We start from the raw sequence: 20,010 nt of genomic DNA, 5'->3' as shown, positions 1-20,010 counted from the left end.
CTTACAGCCCAGCCTAGGGAGGCTGGACTAGGCGTCCCTGAAAATAGCTATGCTTTGGCCCTGGGTCACGAGCGACGCGAATCTCGGTCCCTTTGCTTTAAACACACAGAACGCAGTCCTGGTGGCTTGTTCTTGGAACCGAGACAAGCCATCCAGTTTTTGGGGCCAAGGTAGCCTTTGGCGCAGGAGACTGGCAGTGGGAGGAACTCAGCCTTTCGAAGGAGCCACCTCCCTATTTCTGGCAGTTCTCTGCTCCATGCGCCGGACTTTAAGAAAACCTCGTTGCTAAATCTAGTGAAGGCTTAGTCTCAGTCCCTAAAATGCTGCGGCAAAGAAGGGGTTGATGAAATCCACGTTGAAACGGATTTTGGACAACGAAGTGATTTTTGAGCTGGGCGTGGTGGCGCACGCCTTTGATCCCAGCGCTAGGGAGGCAGAGGTAGGAGGATCGCTGTGAGTTCCAGGCCAGCCTGAGACTTACCTAGTGCATTCCAGGTCAGCCTAGGCTACAGAGAGAGACCCTAGCTCAGAAAAACCAAGAAAAGAAAGGTGATTTTTTTGACTTAGTAACTACAAAGTGAGGATCCTTGGTTGATTACGGTAATTTAAGTGGTAATGGGACCCTTCCAGAGTTCTGTACTTTACCTAACTGATCTGAAACCTGCAGAACAGAAGAGTTTGAACAGATCACAGAATGTGAGAGAAATATTTCACTCTTTGTGAGACTAAGACCAAGTTCTTAGGAATAATAAAATCCAATAACTAGGAGTCCAGACGTCTAAAGAAGAAATATGTAATATATTTATATACCTTAACAGTTGAGAAATAATATAGCTTTGTTTGCCTCTTGATCTTTAATAACTTCCTGCCTTAGGTGACAAGATTGTTTCAAGAGCCCCTTGATGGAAGTAGAAAGTAAAATTTTATTCATTTGCTTGGCTTCCTTTTAGGAAGAGATCCTGCAGATGTTTTGGCTCCCTTAAATTCCTAATCTATATATTCCTCAACATATATATGCATGTATATTTGCCTGTCTCCTAAGTTACAGGCTACATTCCCCCTGCATGCTAGCCTTGGCCCTATAGACAAACAGGATTATTATTTTTTTTTAATTTAATTTAATTTATTAGTTTTCTTTTCAGTAAATACAGGCAGTTTGGTACCATTATTTAGGCTCATCTGTGATCTACCCCCTCCCATTAGACCCTCCTTATTATTGAAAATGGGTCGTGCATTGTGGAGTTAGCCCCCAGTTATTAGTATGATAAATGTCTCTGAAAATCATGACCCAACATGTAACTCTGACATTCTTTCCGCCCCCTCTTCCGCAAGATTTCCCTGAGCCATGTTGGGTTCATTTTTGGTCTGCTTCAGTGCTGAGGTGTTGGGGGCCTCTGAGGCTCTGGCTCTCTGATTTGGTAGGAGTTGATTTTTCTCTGAATTGATCTCCTTCCCCTTTGTGCTGGTATCCAGTTCACAGGAAAACATCACCCTTGCTTATTTCGCCAGTTGTCCTTAGTTTCAGTTGGGCCCCTTCTGAGGTATGTTGGGGCAGCTCTCTTCTTAGGATCTGCATCTATCTGGAAAAGAGAAGCAGATTCTCCAACGGAGAGTGAGTTAGCACCCAGAAAATTGAGATAACACTTACTTTTTTGATAGACAGTTTGATAGGTGTAGGCCCTCTTATACCCCGTGATTGATGGTAGCTTGATATTGTAGAGTGGGCTTGTGTTTGGGTATGGTTCTGACTTGTTTCCCAGCTCCAGCTAAGGGTCTAGTACCACTGAGTGGATCAGTTAGCCAAATCAAGAGCAATTGATTCCTCACCATGGCTGTGTACCACTATTGCACTTGTATGGGTATCACATCCGGTTAATTGCTGCTACTTAGGTTAAACAATGTGTTGCTTGGACAGATCTTGGTCACTTCCCCCAGTCGCCTATGTAGCGCCTTCTGGCACTAGACACGCTGACTGTCTGGGGACTGACTCTCTCCTGGCTTCCAGCCATGTCATTCCATTTTACGCGTCAGCTGCGTATGGAGTCTTCAGCAATAGGGTCTTACCACTGGCCTTTGGTGGGTCATCAATTACTCTGACAGAAGTCTGTCATTGTTTTGGGAAACCTTGTAGGTTTCTTTGATCAAAAGCTCATTGTGGATTGTAGGCCCAAGCTGGAAGTGGGGGTTACAGGTCAGTGTCCACTAAGAAATTGAGGAAAAAGATAACTAATATACAAGAGTTAGAGAGAAGAGAGATAGAGGGGAGAGGGGGAGAGGGAGGGAGGGAAGATGTAGGAGATTTAGGTCAGTCTTGATCCTACCCTCTCCAGTGTCTTGTGGTTCAGGTGTTTCCTGTAAGGGACTAGTGAAGGTTCAGTCATTTGGTCTGTCTTTTAGGAAGTAGAATTTTATGGTACCATTGCCGTTTGGGTCCGGATTACTGTTTTCCACCCTTTGATTCCCTCCCCGCCCTCCCATCCATCTTATTGTCTAGTCCATGAGGTACTTGCTGGGTATGTAAGGCATCTTGGGTAAATTCAGGTTAGGTGTTGCAGATGAGTGAGACTATGTGTCGATTTTTTTTCTGTGATTGGGTAAGTTCGCTGAGAATGATCTGTTCCAGGTTCAACCATTTTTCCTCAAATTTCTTTATGTCGTTTTTTCTTACCGCTGTATAGAATTCCATTGTGTAGATATACCACATCTTTGTTATCCATTCTTCTAATGATGGACATCTGGGTTGATTCCAGCTTTTAGCTATTACGAATTGAGCTGCTACAAACATGGTTGAGCAAATCTCTCTGGCTTTTGGTTTGAAGGTTTTAGGGTACATGCCCAGTAATGGTATAACTGGGTCTGTTGGTATTTCTATAGTCAGCTTTTTCAGGAGTCTCCATATTGCTTTCCAAAGTGGTTGTACCATCCTGCATTCCCACCAACAGTGAATGAGTGTCCCTGCTTCTCCACATCCTCGCCAGCATTTATTTTCATTTGACCTTTTGATGTTGGCTATCCTTATTGGGGTAAGGTGGAATCTCATAGTTGTTTTAATTTGCATTTCTCTGATGATTAGGGATGATGAACATTTTCTTAGGTGTGTGTTTGCCATTTGTATCTCTTCCTCTGTGAATTGCCTGTTTAACTCTGTGCCCCATTTTGTGAGTGGGGTATTTGTCTTCTTATTGTTTAGACTTTTGAGTTCTTTGTAAATTCTAGAGATAAGGCCTCTATCAGTTGGATAACCTGCAAATATTTTCTCCCACTCTGTGGGTATTCTATTGGCTTTGTTTATTATATGCTTATCTGTAAAGAAACTCTTCAGCTTCATATGATCCCAATGGTTGAGTGACTGTATAAGAACTTGAGCCACTGGGGTTTTATTCAGGAAGTCTTTTCCCATTCCTATATCATGGAAGGTACTTCCTAAGGATTATTTTTTCTTTGTTCCATGAACAAGATGACACACACACACACATATATACATATGTATGTATGTATGAGTTTCTGGAGATCCTGAGACACTGAGTCCAAAATTTCTCCAGAATGTTGATCATTTTGGACCTTCCTACATGTCTGATTTATGAGGTTTATCAGTTAGTGCTCATTTTGGGGTGTTTAGATAAGAGTTAGGATTTAACTAAGAACTTTGACAGTCAAGATTTCAATTATGTCAGAGAGGTAGATGCTGTAAAAGTTGTGTCTTATTGCATCATTCAAACAGAACTTGCCCTTAAACAAAAGGTTTTATCTGGGATATGAATATATAGACATAGACAATTCTTTAAAAGTGGTATGTAGGGCCAGAGAGATAGCACAGCAGTTAAGTGTGCTTCCTGTGCAATATGAGGGCTTAAGGGAGGCTGAAATTGCCCGAGTTTGAATCTCTAGATCCTACATAAACAGCTGACCATACATTCCAGCAACCCCAGTCTGGCAAAGGGGAGCAAAGACCAGGGAAGTCCCTGGGCTCCCCCAAAACAGCAAGCTACTTACAATAAGAAATTCCCAATGAAAGTAGGCAGAAGAGCAATGGAGTGGGACATACTCCGGCAGTCTGCTCCAGACTTCACAGGTAAGCGTCCCCTCTTCACTGATGGAGAGCACATGGGATGTTGCAAGGGCACATACATGTGCATACACTACACATGCCTCCCCCAACACATACCACATACACACTACACACATGCACATAAGCAAAATAAATAGTGTGTATACATATGCTTGTATACACACACACATACACACACACACAAACACACACATATGTATAAAGAGCCAGTGAGACTTCAAACTATATCTGCTAGATGACTCAAAGGAGAGAATGGGAATTATCCCATTGTTATAATAAATAAATAAATTAAATCATGGGGAAATAGGGTTTTAGAGCAAACAGACATTGTGGTTGTAAGGACCTCATGATAGTTCTACTCTGTTTTCTAAAAGCTACAGAAATTGTCTAGTTTCTTTCACTTTTTCTCTGGCAATTCCTCTCCCATTGTCTTGTTTATGGATAAAGTATTCTAGACTCTCCTTTACTGCCCATTTAAAAAAGCACACACTGATACAACCCCTATTAAAATCTCAATGCCAATTGCCAAGACTATATATATAGAAGAGATTAAAAATCCTAGGTGTTAGTAAGGCATGGTAGCATATGACTTTAAAGTCAGCATTTAGGTGGCAGAGGTGAGAGAGTATGAGGCCAGCATGGGCTACAGTGAGACCCTACCTCAAAAAAAAAAAAAAAAAAAAAAATCCCAGGGATCCTCCTTGTTTACTCAGTAACTTCTCTGTCCTTATCTAGGGAGCTTGCCCTCTGCCATCATTATTCTGAGGAGGAATTGAAATGATCCTCCCCACAATATGTTCATCTTAATATTATTATATGCTAATTAGCCTGCTAGTGTCATTTATTGGGACAAGGTAAAGACTAAGCAGCACAGGTAATAGATAAGTAATTAAGATAAGTACAGGTAGAAGATAGTAATTTGAAAAATAAACTAGTGTACAAGGAATGGAAGGGAAAGCAATCAGGTCCCATACAAGAAACCTGGTTTGTTGGCACATGCTTTTAGTCTGAGAGCTCAGGAAGCAAAAGTGGGAGGATTGTGGTGAGTTTGAGGACACCCTGAAATTACATACTGAATTCCAAGTCAGCCTGGGCTAGAGTGAGACCCTATCTTGAAAAAACAAACCAAACCAAACCAAAAAAAAAAAAAAAAAAAAGAAAACGTACTCAGAACACAATGATGGATTCAGTGTTTTTAAAAAGGAAAAAAAAAATCAGAGATCATTTTGGGGAGTAGGAAAATTGAGAGAAATAGTCCTTTAGGGCTTAGGAAGGAGGCAATCCCTTTGATTTTAAATGTGTTGAGTTGAAGAAGTGCAATGGTTAATCTTTCTAATTTTATTGATAATTTCCATAATTATAGACAATAAACCATGATAATTCCCTCCCATCCTCCACTTTTCCCTCGCAATTCCACTCTCCATCATATTCCCTGTCTCTCTCCATTAGTCTCTCTTCTATTTAGATGTCATCATTTTTTCCTCCTATTATGAGGGTCTTGTGAAGATAATGCTAGACACTGAGAGGTCATGGATATTGAAGCCAATTTCTGTCTGAATGATTGCATTGTAAGCACTCCTACCCTTTCTTTGGCTTTTACATTCTTTTTGCCACCTCTTCTTCAATGGACCCTGAGGCTTGGAAGATATGATAGAGATATTTCGGTACAGTATACTCCTCTGTCACTTCTTCTCAGCATTATGGTGCCTTTGGGGTCATTCCAGTGGTCACTACCAGCTGAAAAGAGAAGCTTTTCTAATGAAAAGTAAGAGTACCATTAATATATGGGTATGGACATTAAAGTACTTACAAGACAGTTTGGTGAGCATTATATATGCATTTAGCCAGACAAGAGCAGGTGTTAAACTACTAGGGTTCATGACCTCCCCTGCCATAAGCTTTGATTAGGTTTTCAGTATCAGGCATATATCTCCTCCCATGGAGCTGGCCTCCAGGCCAATTAGAGAGCAGTTGGTTTCCCCCATGGCAGACATGCCACTATTGCACCCATTTGTTCATTTGGCCTGCTGGCCAAAGTTAAGGTTAGCAGTGTCCACTGTTTTCCCCTCTGATGGCTTCTGTCTCCCATAGGGCTGCACACAGTATAGCATTTTCTAGTTTTCCATCAGCCGGTCTACAGGGAGGAGGTTTTCAGCTCAGCTCCAGCTTGATTTCTCAGTGCCCTCATAGCCCAGGCATGTAGACCCTTCAGCAATAGGATCTTACCATAAATTTCTGATGAGAAAATCAAGAACCCTGGTAATGGCCTGTAATGTTTTGGAGGAAACAGGGACCTCCTTGGCCAACAACTCACTGGAAGATATTCCATCTTTGGTACTGAACATTTTTCTAGTAACAGTCCATGGTTTCTGGGTGTGCCATTATCCAAAAAAAAGTATGTTTTATAGGGCTTATTCATGATATCTTGAATTTTGACTAACCCTCTTCTCACCCTTCTTTTACTCAATCTCCTCCCCTGACCTTGCTTAGACTGTTCCACCCCCTGTACTCTGATCTTCTCCTTACATATGTACGATACCATCCCCATAAGTTCTCCCCTCTTCTTTCTCCCTTAAAGCCCCTTTCTAGCTTACTGGCCTCTACCAATTTTTTTATTACAACTCACACACAAGCCTAAACATTGGTAGCTAGAATCTACATATGAGAACATGTGACATTTGGCTTTCTCGGTGTGGGTTAGCTCACTTAGTATAATCCTTTCCAGACTCATCCATTTTCCTGAATATTTCATAATTTCATTTTTCTTTACTGCTGAATAAAACACCATTGTGTAAATTTGCCACATCTTCATTATCCATTCATCAGTTGAGGGTGGATAAAATATTCTTGGTTGACGGTTGTTATCTTTCAGAAATTGGAATCCATCATTCCAAGCCCTTCTGGCTTTTGAAGCTTGTGTTGAGTAATCTGCTGTGATCCTGATGGGCTTCCTTTGTATGTGATTTTATTTTTCTCTCTAGCTGCTTTCAAGATATTTTCTTTGGTTTGTGTGTTTACTAGTTAATTATAATATGGTGAAGAGAGGTTCTTTCCAAGTTTTGTCTGTTTGGTGTTCTAAAGGCTTTCTGTATCTGCATTGACATATCTTTCCCAATTTGGGGAAAATTTTCTTCTACAATTTTGTTAAAATCATCTACTATGCCTTTGGACTGAAATTCCTCTCTTTCACTCTGAATTCTTATGTTTGATCTTTTCATGGTATCCTGAATATCTTGAAATTCCCACTCATGTCTTCCTATTATCTTGTTTTTCTCTTTGTTGGACTATATTTGATCTGCCACCAGTCTTCTAGTTTGAATATTCTGTTCTCTCCTTCATCTATTCTATTGATGAGAATTTCTTATTTGACTTACTTTGTTTTTCATTTCTAGCATTTTTTATCATTTTAAATTTATTGACAACTTTTATACTTACAAACAATAAACCATGATATTTCCCTCCCCTCCCCCACTTTCCCAATCACAACTCTGCTCTCCATCATATCTCCTCCCTTTCTTTTAATTTGATGTCATCATCTTTTTCTCCTATTATGAGGGTCTTGTGTAGCTATTGCTAGGCACTGTGAGGTCATGGGTATGGAGGCCAATTTCTGTCTGGACAGTTGCATTGTAAGGAGTGGTACCTTTCCTTTGGCTTTTATATTCTTTCCACCACCTTTTCCACAATGGACCCTGAACCTCGGAGGTTGTGATAGAAATGTTTCAGTGCTGGACACTCCTCCATTCCTTCTTCTCAGAACTATGTTGCCTTTTGGGTCATCCCAATGGTCATCACCATCTGAAAAGAGAAGCATCTCTAACTAGAAGTGAGAGTAACATTAATATATGAATATGAGCATTAAGTGTAGTGCTTTCAGGGCAGTTTGGTGAGAATAATATATGCATTTTTTCAGACAAGAGCAGGCTTTATACCCCTAAAGCTCATGACCTCCTTGCCATAGACTTTTGATTAGGTTTTCAGTCCCAGGCATGTATTCACTCCCATAGAGTCAGCCTTTAGTCCAATTAGAGAGCAATTGGTTTCCCCCCAGAACAGACATGCCACTATTGCACTCGTTTGGTCATTTGGCCTGTCTGGCCAAACTTGATGCCTCCAGTGTCCACTGTTTTCACTGCTAATGACTTCTGCCTCTCAAAGGGTTGCATAAAGTGCAGCTTTTGCCAGCTTTCAGTTGGCTGGTGTACAGGAAGAAGGTTTTCAGCTCAGCACCAGCTTGATTTCTCAGTGATTTTGCCCCTCAGGCATGTGAGGTCTTCAGCAATAGGGTCTTACTATTTCACAAGGGAAACCAAGTGCCTTGGCAAAAGCCTATAATGTTTTGGAGGCAACAGGGACAAACCTGGCCAACAGAACACTGCAAGGTATCCCATCCTTGACATTGAAAATTTTCATTAACTGTGTTCTTCATTGCTAGTAATTCTGACTGGCTTTTCTTCATTATTTCTAATTCCTTATTTATGTCTAATATTTACCTCTTTATTTCATTAAATTGGTGTCCTGTGTTTTCTTTGATTCCTTTGATTTCCTCTTTCATTCCTTTGATTTCTTCTTTGACTTCTTTGAACATATTTATAATCATTCTTTTGAAATCTTTCTCAGGCATTTCCTCTAACTCATTCTCACTGGAGGTCATTTCTGATGCATTAATACTTTTGGTGGATTTTTTTTTATTTCAAAAAAATTTTTTGTTGTTGTTTATTTATTTATTTGAGAGTAACAGACAGAGAGAGAAAGAGGCAGACAGACAGAGAGAAAGAGAATGGGCGCACCAGGGCCTCCAGCCACTGCAAATGAACTCTAGACGCAGGCGCCCCCTTGTGCATCTGGCTAATGTGGGTCCTGGGGAGTTGAACCTCGAACCAGGGTCCTTAGACTTCACAGACAAGCACTTAATCACTAAGCCATCTCTCCAGCCCTTTTTGGTGGATTTATATTGTCTTGATTTTTGGTGTTTCATGTGTTATAATGTATATATTTTTGCATCCTGGATTATTTAATGATTGGATTTGGTAGTTAGCTGGGTATTATGAGATGTATCAATCAATCTGATGTTATATATCTTCAGGGTAGGAGCTTAAGGCACTAGTGTGGCTCTCAAGACTCTCAGAGTAGCTACAAAAGTGACCCTAGGTGTTGGGTTTGCCTGCTATGAGAGTATTCAAGTAGGCTGAGTGGAACCAAATACAGATGGTTTCTAAAATTTAACTAAACAATGTACACTTTCAATGAAAAACAGCACAGAGTATTTATCCAAGAGTAGGTATTATGACAACCAGATCCTCTGTCTGTCCCTTAGGCTGTGTGGTGCCTCACCCTCTACCTTAATCCTGACAACAAGGAGGTTAAGATTTCTGGTCTGTTGAGGGTTCCAAGTCAGCTTGTGACCAGGTGGGACCCTTCCCTAATGTATTAAAAAAAAGGAAACAAAGCCACTATAATTCAAGAAGCAACAAATAACAAGCCCAAAATATAGCTTATTTAAGAATGGCAAATTGGGCCATCCATCCGATTTAACATATAATTTATCCTGATATGGAAGGTGCACTTAGCACTTCTGGTTCAGGTCAATATCCCAGGTTTATTAGGCAGGAACTGACCTGGTGTAATCCCAATTACCTTTTGGGATGATTTTGGTCTCTGCTTGTGCTTGGTACCCGCTGATAGTTCAAGTAGGCATGGCTGGGTCCCAGGCCCACTGCTCTGTTCACTGGAGCTGGGCACTGGTGGTGGTGCAGGAGGGGAGGCTGCGGATGCTGCTCTAGTTCTCTTGCTGGTCCACATGTTCTTCTACCTTGTGATCTGCTCCTCTGTTGTTCACTGCCATTCTCCCTTCACGTTTCTTGAGTTTTCAGAGAGCTCCAGTGTGAGTGGAAAATCTCCTCACCTGGCTTTTCCTGCGGCTCAAGCAGAGTCTGCCATTTCTACCACTGCAGACCTGCTGGGGCTGCTTCTGCCAGCCTGTGTGGGCTCTGGATGCCCTGGATCTCTCCTACTTCTCCGCTGCAGTTTCAATTTCCTATACACTTCACTTTTTAGTAAAAGTGTGTATTTTGCTGGTTTTTCCTTTTTGTTTTTGGCTTTTTCCCCCCTAGGTAGCTTTGGTGTAGTACCTACACCACCATCTTAATGGGAAGTCCTGAAAATTTTCTGGTAACAACCTATGGCTTCTGGATGTGCCATTATTCAAAAAAGTAGGTCTTTGTATGTCTTATTCAGAATATATTGAGGTTTGATTGACCCTTTCCCCTCCTTCTTTTACACAATCTCTTCCCCTGGCCTCACTTAGGCCTTTCCCCTCCCTGTAATCTGTTCTTCTAATTACATATATACAATACCATACCCTTAAGTCCTTACCTCTCCTCCCTTATAGCCCCTTTTCCTGCTTACTGGCCTGTGTTATCAACTTTGGTTCCAGCTCACACACAATTCTGTACATTTGTGTCTAGGATCCACATATGAGAGAGAACATGTGATGCATGGATTTCTGGGCCGGGGTTACCTCACTTAGTATAATCCTTTCCAGATCCATCCATTTCCCTCCAAATTTCATTTTTCTTTGCTGCTGAATAGAACTCTATTATATAAACATACCACATCTTTATTATCCACTCATCTGTGGAGAGACATCTAGGCTGGTTCCATTTCCTAGCTATTATGAATAGAGCAGCAATAAACATGGTTATGCAAGTATCTCTAAAGTAGTGGAAGAGTCCTTAGGATATATGCCTAGGAGTGCTATAGCAGGTCATATGGTAGATCTATTTTTTTTTTTTTTTGATTTTTCGAGGTAGGGTCTCACTGTAGCCCAGGCTGACCTGGAATTCACTATGGAGTCTCAGGGTGGCCTCGAATTCATGGCGATCCTCCTACCTCTGCCTCCCGAGTGCTGGGATTAAAGGCGTGCGCCACCACGCCCGGCTAAGGTAGATCTATTTTTAGCTGTCTCAAGAACCTCCACACTGATTTCCACACTGGCTGTACCAGATTACATTCCCACCAACAGTGTAGAAGGGTTCCCCTTTTTCCATATCTTTGCTGACATTTATTGTCACTTTTTTCTTGATGGCAGCCATTCTGACAGGAGTGAGATGGAATCTCAAAAGTAGCTTTAATTTGCATTTCCCTGCTGACTAGGGATGTAGAACACTTTTTAGATGTTTATATACCATATATATTTCTTCTGCTGTGAATTCTCTATTTAGTTCCATAGCCCATTTTTAATTGAGTTGTTTGTTTTCTTATTGTTCTGTTTTTGAGTTCTTTGTATATTCTGGATATTAATCCTCTGTCAGCTGTGTAGCTGGCAAAGATTTTCTTCCATTCTGTAGGTTGTTTCTTTGTTCTATTCACAGTGTCCTTTGCTGTACAAAAGCTTTGTAATTTTGTGAGATCCCAGTGGTTGAGTAGTGGTTTTATTTCCTGAGCAATTGGGATTATATTCAGAAAGACATTGCCTATGCCACTATGTTGAAGGGTTTTCCATAACTTTTCCTCAGCAATTTCAGAGTTTCAGATCTCATATTAAGGTCCCTGATCCACTTGGATTTGATTCTTGTGCACAGAGAAAGACAAAGATCTATTTTCATTCTTCTACATATAGATATTCAGTTTTCCCAGCACCACTTGTTAAAGGGGCTATCTTTTCTCCAATGAATACTTTTTACATATTTGTTAAGAATCAGATGGCTATAGCTGCCTGGATTAACATCTGGGTCCTCTACTCTGTTCCACTGATCTATATGTCTGTCTTTGTGCCAATACCATGCTGTTTTTGTTACTATGGCTTTGTAATATAGCTTAAAATTGGGTATGGTGATAACACCAGTCTTATTTTTGTTGCTCACAATTGTTTTGGCTATTCAAGGTTTTTGTGTGCTTCCAAATGAATTTTAGGTTTGCTTTTTCGAGTTTTGTGAAGAATGCATTGGAATTTTAATGGGGTTTTCATTAAATGTGTAGATTGCTTTTGGTAAGATTAACATTTTCACAATATCAATTCTTCCAATCCAAGAACATGAGATGTCTTTCCATTTCCTTGTGTCTTCTGCAATTTCTTGCTTGAGTGTTTTAAAGTTCTCATTCTAGATATCCTTCACTTCCTTTGTTAAGTTTATTCCAAGGTACTTTATTTATTTATTTTTTTGAGGCAATTGTGAATGGGAGAGATTCCTTGATTTCATCCTCTGCATGTTTGTTGTTAGTGTATAGGAAAGCTACTGATTTCTGTGTGTTTATTTTCTAGTCTACTATATTGCTAAAATTGCTTATCAGTGTTAACAGTTTACTGATAGAGTCTTTAGGATCCTTTATGTATAGAATCATATCATCTACAAATAATGATAATTTGGTCTCTTCCTTTTCAATATGTATCCCTTTTAAGAGTGTCTTTTGCCTTATTGCTATACCTAAGACTTCCAGTAATATATTAAATAAAGGTGGGAACAGTATACACCCTGTCTTGTTCCTGAATTTAGTGGAAAAGCTTCAAGTTTTTCCCCATTTAGTAATATGTTGGCTATAGGTTTGTCATAAATAGCTTTTATTATGTTAAGATATGTTACTTCTATTCCCAGTTTCTGTAATGCTTTTACCATGAAGGGATGTTGGGTTTTATTGAATGCCTTTTCTGCATCTATTGAGATGATCATGTGATTTTTTTTTGTCCTTCAGACCATTTATATGATGTATTACATTTATCTTTTTGCATATGTTGAATTATCTCTGAATCCCTGGGATAAGGCCAGCTTGGTTAGAGTGAATAATCTTTCTGATGTAGTTCTGTTTTCCAATATTTTGTTGAGAATTTTTGCCTCTATGTTCATGAGGGAGATTGGTCTGTAACTTTTTTTTTTTTTGTTCTGTTTTTGTCTGGTTTTGGTATCATGGTTATGCTGGCTTCATAGGAGTTTGATGGAGTTCCTTCTTTTCTATCTTATGGAAAAATTGAGAAGCAGTGGGGTTGGTTCTTCCATGAAGCTCTGGTAAGATTCACCAGTGAATCCATTTGGGCCTAGGCTTTTTTTGTTGGGAGAGGTTTTTTTTTAAAATTTTTGTTTATTTTTATTCATTTATTTGAGAGTGACAGAGAGAGAAAGAGGCAGAGGGAGAGAGAGAAAGAGAGAATGGGCATGCCAGGGCTCCAGCCACTGCAAACGAACTCCAGATGCGTGCGCCCCTTTGTACATCTGGGTAATGTGGGTCCTGGGGATTCGAGCCTCAAACCAGGATCCTTAGGCTTCATAGGCAAGTGCTTAACTGCTAAGCCATCTCTCTAGCCAATTGTTGGGACAGTTTTTATAACTGCTTAGATCTCTGTACTTGTAATAGGTCTATTTCAATGGTTTATCTCATCTTGATTTAATTTTGGTAGGTCATATGAATCAAGGAAGTCATCCATTTCTTTCAGATTTTCAAACTCAGGCATATACATTCTTAAAGTATGTCATTATTTTCTGAATTTCTTTGGTATCTGTTGTAATGGTGTCTTTTTCATCTCTAATTTTATTAATTTTTGTCTTTTCTCTCTTTCTTCTGGTCAGATTTGCTAAGAGTTTGTCAATCTTGTTTATCTTTTCAAAGAACCAACTCTTTGTTTCATTGATTCTTCAGGTTGTTTTGTTTTGGTTTCTATCTCATTAGTTTCTGCCCTAATCTTTATTATTTCTTCCTTTGTACTGATTTTTGGTTTGCCTTGTTCTTCTTTTTCTACAGCCTTAAGGTGAAGCATTAAATTGTTTACTTTTGAACTACATAGAGCTATAAATTTTCCTCTTATGCCTGCCTTCATTGTGTCCCAAAGGTTTTGGTATATTGTATTATCATTATCATTTGATTCTATGAATTTATTGATTTCCCTTTTGATTTCTTCAATGACTCATTCATCATTCAATAGTGTACTCTTTAGTCTCCATTAATTTCTGTATGCTCTCTAGTTTTTCTTGTTGGTGATTTGCAGTTTAATCCCATTGTTGTCAGAGAGAGTACAAAGGATTATTTTAATTATCCTGTACTTGTTGAGATTTGCTTTGTGTCCTAATATATGGTCTGTTTTGGAGAATGTTCCATGTGCTGCTGAGAAAAAATGTATATTCTGCAGCATTTGGATGGAATGTTCTGTAGATATCTGTTAGATCCATTTCTTTGATGATATCATTTAATTCAGATGTCTCTCTATTTATTTATTTTTTTGTTTGTTTGTGTTTTTCGAGGTAGGGTCTCACTCTGACCCAAAATTCACTATGTAGTCTCAGGGTGGCCTTATGGTGAGCCTCCTACCTCTGCCTCTGCTACTGGGATTAAAGGCATGTGCCACCACTCCCGGCTTCTGTTTATTTTTTGCTGGGATCACCTTCAATTGATGAGCATGGGGTGCTGAAATCACCCACTACACTTGTGTTTGTTGTTTTCTGTGATCTTAAGTCTAATAGTATTTGTTTTATGAAATTGGGAGCCCCCTTCTTAGGTGCATATATATTTAGGATTGTAATGTCCTCCTGTTGGAATATTCCTTTAATCAGTATAAAATGACCTTCTTTATCTTTCCACTAATGTTGGTTTGAAGTCTATCCTGTCAGATATTAGGATAGCAATCCATGCTTATTTCCTAGGCCCATTTGCTTGAAATACCATTTTCCATCCTTTTACCATAAGACAGTATCTATCTTTTATTGAGAGATGAGTTTCCTGGAGGCAACAAATGGGAGGATTCTGCCTTTGTATCCTGTCTGCAAGCCTGTGTCTTTTGGTTGGGGGCATTGAGGCCATTGATATTAAGAGTTATTATTGAAAGGTATGCATTTATTCTTACCTTTCTTCTTATTTTGTAATGCTTTCTATTTTCCTTTTACTCATTTGTTTTAATTGTTATTTGAGTATGGTTTATTTTTTCCTATTTCCTGTTGTGTGTATTTTGCTTTCTTGCCAGTGTGAAGGATTTCTTCAAGTATTTTATGTAGAGCTGCTTTAGTTGTAATAAATTCCCTTAGCCTGTTTTTGTTTTTAATATCCTTATTTCTCCATCAATTTGGATAGATAACTTTGCAGGATAAAGTAATCTTGGTTGACAGTTGTTATCTTTCAGAATTTGGAATACATCATTCCAAGCCCTTCGGTCTTTTAAAGTTTATGTTGAGTAATGTGCAGTTATTCTGATGGGCTTGCCTTTGTAGATGACTTGCTTTTTCTCTCTTACTGCTTTCAATATATTTTCTTTCGTTTGTATGTTTAGTAGTTTATTTATAACATGGCGAAGAGAGGTTCTTTCCTGGTTTTGTCTATTTGGTGTTCTGAAAGCTTGTTGTATCTGCATTGGCATTTCCAAATTTGGGGAAATTTTTCTTCTATTATTTTGTTGAAAATGCCTACTAAGCCTCTGGATTGAAATTTTCCTTGTACTATACCTGTAATTCTTTTATTTTCTTATTTTTATTTATTTGACAGACAAAGAAGGAGGGAGGGGGAGAGAGAGAGAGAATAGGTGCACCAAAGCCTCCAGCCACTGCAAATGAACTCCAGACACATGCGTCCCCTTATGCATATGGCTAACGTGGATCCTGGGGAATTGAACCTTATACCCTGAATTCTTATGTTTGATCTTTTCATAGTATTCCAGATATCTTGAAATTTCCAATGATACTTTCCTATTGTCTTGTCTTTTCTTTGTTGGACTGTGTTAGGTCTGCCACCTGGCATTCTAGGTTGGATATTTTGTTCTTTCCTTCATCCATTCTACTGGTGAGATTTTCCACAGAGTTTTTTATTTGACTGGCTGTGTTTTTCAGAGCTAGAATTTCAGCCTTGATTTTCTTCAGTATTTCTGTTTCATTACTCATGTCTTATAATGATCTCCTTATTTCATTAAGCTACTTTCCTGTGTTCTCTTTCAGGAGTTTGTTTCCTCTTTAATTCCTTTGTCTACTTCTTTGATTCCTTTCATTTCTTCTCTAAGTATAGATATAGTTGTTTTTTTTTTTGAAGTCTTTGTCAGGTATTTCATTTAAAACAGTCTCAATTGTGATCATTTGTGATGGATTTATAACTTTTGGTGGGATTGTATTGTCTTAGCTTTTTGTGTTTCTTGTATTGTAATGTAGTAAGTTTTGCATCCCAAATTGATTTGATGCTTGGGTTTTCTACTTATCTTCCATGTTCTTAGATGTGGTGCTCCACCTTTATATACTTTTAGGATATGAATTAAAGGTGCCAAGTGTAGCTCTTGTACCCCAATCGGACCACAGAAGTAATCCTAGGTGTTGAGTTTGCTTGCTAAAGAAGTATTCTAGTGGACTGGGTGGAATATTTACTGGCCAATTCTAAACTTCAGCTGAGAAATGTACACATTCAATAAAAACCAGCACAGAGTATTCAATTGTGGGGATTAAAATAGTCTTAAAAAGCCAAAATCCCTAAGAGTATGTGTTGCTCTACATCCTTAATCCTGTCATCTTGGAGGCATTCTGTTCTGAATTGGGTTCCAGGTCAGCCTAGATCTGAATTAGACCCTGCCCCCATTAATGACAGAAGCCAAAGACAAAGGCCAAATAAATCTGAAAGCATCAAAGGCAACACTAGTCAACCTCCAAATACAGATTATTGGAAAATGATAAAGCCAACCAAGAATACATTACCTATAAACTGCCCTGACATGGAAAGAGAGATTAGCTCTTCCAATACAGGCATATGTACCTTTTCTTTTCAGTCAGCCTTGTTACCTTCTGAGGTGGTGCTGTGGTTTGATTCAGGTGTCCCCCATAAACTTAGGTGTTCTGGAGGTTAGCTTTCCCAGCTGATGGCAATTGGAAATTAAAGCCTCCTGGAGGAATGTATCGTTGGGGATGGGCTTATGGGTGTTATAGCCAGTTTCCACTTGCCAATGTGTGTCACACTCTCCTGTTCCTCTTGTCCACCTTATGTGGGCCAGGGGGTGATGTCCAACCTCTACTCATGCCATTGTTTTCCCGTGCCACCATGGAGCTTCCCCTTCAGCCTATAAGCCAAAATAAATCTCTTTTTTTCCCACAAGCTGCTCTTGTTTGGGTGATTTCTACCAGCAATATGAACCTGACTGCAACAGTAAAATGGTACCAGGAGTGGGGTTGCTGCTAGACATCTGACTGTGTGGCTTTTGCCTTTTGAAGCTGATTTTCAATAGGAATGTGGAAGGATTTGAAACCTTTGCCTAGCCTTGCAGTGCTGTAAGTACAGATTAATGGATTATTCTGGTCAGAGTTGAAAGACCTGAATGCAGTAAGAACTATGGACTGTGAGGTTTGGCTGATGATGGTGAGAAAGAGCTTTGCTTGCACTGGGCTAGCAGTTTGTGAGAAGCTTGCTGTTACACCTGTGCCCTGAGAAGTCATACAGGGTTGCTTTGCATAGAAATGAACTGGTGTGAGCAGAGGGATATGGCACAGAAAGAAAAATCTTTGAGTGAACTGTTGCCCTTTCAGCTACAATTGAGGGATTACAACCTTTGAGACTGGGCTAGCTGACCTGCAGTGGGGCAACAGGAAGAATGTAGACTCTTTTGGAGGGGTCTGAGTGCTTAAGAAGTGTCCTGTTCTTCAAAGTCTGCTTTATTTCCCCCTGGATTAATAAATTGGCATAGTACCTGGTATTGTATAAGAAATGAGTAGAAGAAATGCTGGAAGGAGGGTCATTGAGTTTGCAACATGGTCTTGTGTTTTGGAAATGGCCATGGACAGTGTGAAGCAGGTTTGCTGGATGCCTGCTTGCAGACCCCATGGGGCCATGAGGATGAACTGTGGGTTGCAGTGGAGACCCAGTGGAGAAGCCAGGACCACAAGATGGCTGCTAAGCAAAGCTGCCAGCCCTGATGAAGTTTTCCAGGACTGTGAGCCACCTAGCCAGAGGGGAGGAATTTGAATACCAGAACTTGTTGCTGGTTAGAATTATCAGACTTGGAGATTTGTCACTGGCTAGAGTTGTTGGAGTTGAAGCTACAGAGTTTGATGTTTTCCTTGGTTGTTTTAAATCTTGTATTGGCTGAATGTTTCTTTGCTATGCCCAATGCCATCTTTTGTAGTGTGAATATTTATTCTGTGCCATTATGGGTTTTTGAGGGTTTTTTTTTTTTTTTTTTTGGTATTATGACTCAGTTAAAAGATCTTAGACTATGGGGATGTATGAACATCATTGGAAATGATAAAAACTATGGGGACTTTTAAAGTTAGATGAATGCTTTGCATTTTACATCATGTATGGCTGTCAGTATGGGGGCCAGGGGCTGAATGTGGCGGTTTGATTCAGGTGTCCTCCATAAACTTAGGTGTTCTGGAGGTTAGGTTCTCCAGTTGATGGCAATTGGCAATTAAAGCCTCCTGGAGGAATGTATTGTTGGGGATGGGCTTATGGGTATTATAGCCAGTTTCCCCTTGCCAGTGTGTGGTACACTCTCCTGTTTCTCTTGTCCACCTTATGAGGGCCTCGGGGTGATGTCCACCCTGTGCTCATGCCATTGTTTTCCCCTGCCACGATGGAGCTTCCCTTCGAGCCTATAGCCAAAATAAACCTCTTTTTCTCACAAGCTGCTCTTGGTTGGGTTATTTCTACCAGCAATGCAAACCTGACTGCAACAGGTGGCTTCCAATCTCACCAATGCTGAGTGCCCACCTTGATCCCTCTGTGTTGTGCTGTGGAGCTGGACTTCTGATCAGCTGTGCTGGATGCACTGCCACCAGGGGCTGAATGCTGGGGATTCACGGTTCTGATGGTTGGGGGGTGGGAGAGTGCAGAAAGCCTGGAGTTGCTCATGCAGTCCTGCCTGTATCCCTTTCAGTAGCTCCTTAGTTTATCTCAGCTGTCTTTCCTTCAGATTTCTTTTTTTAAACAAATATTTTATTTATTTATTTATTTATTTATTTATTTTTTAGAGAGAGAGAGAGAGAGAAAGAGAGAGAGAGAGCGCATGCCAGGGCCTCCGGCCACTGGAGATGAACTCCAGACACATGCATCCCATTGTGCATCTGGCTAACATGGGTCCTGGGGAATCGAACCTGGGTCTTTTGGCTTTGCAGGCAAATACCTTAACTACTAAGCCATCCCTCCAGCCCTAAATATTTTTACTTATTTATTTATCTGACAGAGAAAGAGAGAGAGAGAGCATGAGAGAATGGGTGCACCAAGGCCTACAGCCCCTGAAAATGAACTCCAGATGTGCATGCCCCTTGTGCATCTGGCTAATGTGGGTACTGGGGAATCGAACCTGAGTCCTTTGGCCTTGAAGGCAAATGTCTTAACCAGTAAGCTATTCCCCCAGCCCTCCTTCATATTTCTTGACTTTGCAAGGAGGCTGATGAGGTTGGAAAATCTCCTTGTTTGGTTTCTGCTACTGCCACTGCTTGATGTGCCTGCTGGGCATGGTTGGGCAGGTGCATGGATTGGCAGGAGTGCCCCAGTGGGATTCTGGTGGCTTTCCTCCTTTCTAGTAGATCTTGGTTTCTCCTGCTTCTCCATGTGTCTAAGAATAACCTATACGCCTTCACTTTTTAGAAGAAGAGTGTATTTTGCTGTGGATTTGCTTAAATCCCTCCCTAAGCTGGTTTGGCGTGGCCTCTATGCTGCCATCTTACGTGGAAGTCCTCTTCATAGCAGTTCTGATTCTTTTTATTCAGTATTTCTATTTCCTTACTCATTTCTTGTACTGACCTCTTTATTACATTAAATTGGTTTCCCGTGTTCTCTTTTAGGAGTTTCATTTCTTTGATTCCTTTGAACATTGTTATAATCAGTCTTTGAAATCTTTCTCAGGCATTTCATCTAAATCATTCTCATTGGAGGTCCTTTTTGATGGATTTATCATTTTTGGTGGAATTGTATTGTCTTGATTTTTTGTGTTTCTTGTATTATAACGTAGAGATGTTTGCATCTTGGGTTAATTTGATGCTTGGGTTTTGTGATTA

Source organism: Jaculus jaculus, chromosome 4 (assembly GCF_020740685.1).
Source record: "Jaculus jaculus isolate mJacJac1 chromosome 4, mJacJac1.mat.Y.cur, whole genome shotgun sequence".
NCBI lineage: Eukaryota > Metazoa > Chordata > Mammalia > Rodentia > Dipodidae > Jaculus > Jaculus jaculus.
Note: the sequence above shows the minus strand (reverse complement) of the source record.